The sequence below is a fragment of the Delphinapterus leucas genome, chromosome 7 (genome assembly GCF_059928025.1).
Source record: "Delphinapterus leucas isolate spDelLeu-1000000601 "Yukka" chromosome 7, BTC_Dleu_Yukka2, whole genome shotgun sequence".
In the NCBI taxonomy this organism is placed as follows: domain Eukaryota; kingdom Metazoa; phylum Chordata; class Mammalia; order Artiodactyla; family Monodontidae; genus Delphinapterus; species Delphinapterus leucas.
In genome coordinates, this window is record NC_143135.1 from 9,467,299 (window position 1) to 9,469,737 (window position 2,439).

Consider the following 2,439-nt stretch of genomic DNA (forward strand, 5'->3'; position numbering starts at 1 on the left):
CACAGCACTGTGGATATACTTAACGCCACTGAATTGTGCATGAAGTGGTTCAAATGGTAAATTTGACACTGTGTGTGTTTAATCACAATTAAAAACAAAACCCAGAAGCTCAGTTGCTTGCTTCTAGAAGCTGAGCCATCCATTTTATTTTTCATTTAGGATGTTGACTTTTTAAAATCTTTTTTTATTTATTTATTCATTTATTTATTTTTGGCTGCATTGGGTCTTCGTTGCTGTGCACAGGCTTTCTCTAGTTGTGGCGAGTGGGGCCTACTCTTCGTTGTGGTGCACGGGCTTCTCATTGCAGTGGCTTCTCTTGTTGTGGAGCACGGGTTCTAGACACACGGGCTTCAGTAGTTGTGGCACGTGGGCTCAATAGTTGTGGCTCACGGGCTCTAGAGCACAGGCTCAGTAGTTGTGGCGCATGGGCTTAGTTGCTCCGTGGCATGTGGGATCTTCCCAGACCAGGGTTCGAACCCGTGTCCCCTGCATTGGCAGGTGGATTCTCAACCACTGCACCACCAGGGAAGCCCGACTTTCTTTTATCTTGAACTATAATTGACACATAACATTAGTTTCAGGTGTACATTGCAAAATGATCACCACATCCATTCTTTCTTTTTTTTTTCCTCTCCTTTAATTTCCACAGCATGTTCATTCACATTTGACTGACTGATGGTACATAATTTTCTTTCACGATAGGCCAGTACATCTGTGTTATCCTGATTATACAAAAACAGATACAAAATGGTGTTGAGACTTACTTGCCTGAAATTACAAGACTAAGTGTATATACATATAGTTTTTTAAATCTCTCTATTTCCATTCCATCCCTTTGGCTGAACATTATGAGAACAATATTTGCCCTTCTTCTCGTATTCCCTTCTCTTGTGGCAGGCATCACTGTCCAGTAACCCAAGCCAAATCTCCTTTGTCATCCCCCCCACCAACAGTCATCAAATGCTAACAAGACATCTTCCTAAATCTCTCTGGAATTGATCTCTTCCCCATTAGGGTTCCCTTTTGCAAGTCCATTTCTTCATCATAAGTCTGATATGTGAGCTCTTAATTGCTCGGCCGCAGTTTTCTCTTCTTCAGTCAGTGGTAAGAGCTTCAGGTCTGTTTGCTTTTGTAGTTCTTGTATCAAGGTCATAGTCTTATTGAAAGTAGCACAAATGCAGCTCTTAGTCTCTTTGTGCTCCACAGCAATTGGCTTAAAGCATGCATGCAGAGTTTGATATCGAGACTTCATTGCTGACAATTCCTTTAAGAGTGTAACTGGATTTTTCTTGCCTGCTGCATCAGGATAATGAGGCTTGATTTCCTATTCCAACCTGTACTGAATGTAATCCAGATCAGAGTCAGCTTTCTGGAACATCAGTTCCAGCTTATCGACCTCCGCCTCCGTGTTGAATAGTTGACATTCCTCCTCCATTCTTTTTTTTAATTTTAATTTTTTTAATGAAGTAGAGCTGATTTACAATGTTGCATTAGCTTTAGATGTACATACAGTGATTCAATTATACATATATATGTATCTGTTCTTTTTCAGATTCTTTTCCCTTATAGGTTATTACAAAATATTGAACGTAGTTCCCTGTGCTATACAGTAGGTCCTTGTTGGTTATCTATTTTATATATAGTAGTATGTATATGTTAATCCCAAACTCCTAATTAATCCCTTCCCCCCTTTTCCCTTTGGTAACCATAAGTTCGTTTTCTATGTCTGTAGGCCTATTTCTGTTTTGTAAATAAGTTCATTTGTATCATTTTTTTTAAGATACCACATATAAACGATTACATATGATATTTGTCTTTCGCTGTCTGGCTTACTTTGTATGATAATCTCTAGGTCCATCCATGTTGCCGCAAATGGCATTATTGTGTTCTTCTTTATGGCTGAGTAGTATTCCATTGTATATATGTACCACATCTTCTTTATCCATTCCTCTGTCTGTGGACATTTAGGTTGCTTCCATGTCTTGGCTACTAAGATCCTTTTTTTGGTGGGTGGGGGGGGCGGGCCGTGCAGCTTGTGGGATCTTAGTGCCCCCAGCAGTGGAAGCGTGGCGTCTTAACCACTGGACCACCAGGAAAGTCCCCTAAGATCCATTCTTTCTTTTTTTAAATTAATTAATTAATTTTATTTTATTTTTGGCTGCACTGGGTCTTCGTTGTGGTGCGTGCGCTTCTTATTGCGCTGGCTTCTCTTGTTGCGGAGCACGGGCTCTAGGCATGCAGGCTTCAGTAGCTGTGGCTCACAGGCTCTAGAGCGCAGGCTCAGTAGTTGTGGTTCACGGGCTTAGTTGCTCCGTGGCATGTGGGATCTTCCCGGACCAGGGCTTGAACCCGTGTCCCTTGCATTGGCAGGTGGATTCTTAACCACTGTGCCACCAGGGAAGTCCTAAGATCCATTCTTGATTCTCTCCTTTACTTACC

At 41.5% G+C, this 2,439-nt stretch overlaps 1 pseudogene; it reads right to left on the bottom strand.

The window, feature by feature from the left end:
- Window positions 1-249: 249 nt before the first annotated feature.
- Window positions 250-1,735, bottom strand: LOC149748685 (SKA complex subunit 2 pseudogene; annotated as a pseudogene).
- Window positions 1,736-2,439: the final 704 nt, after the last annotated feature.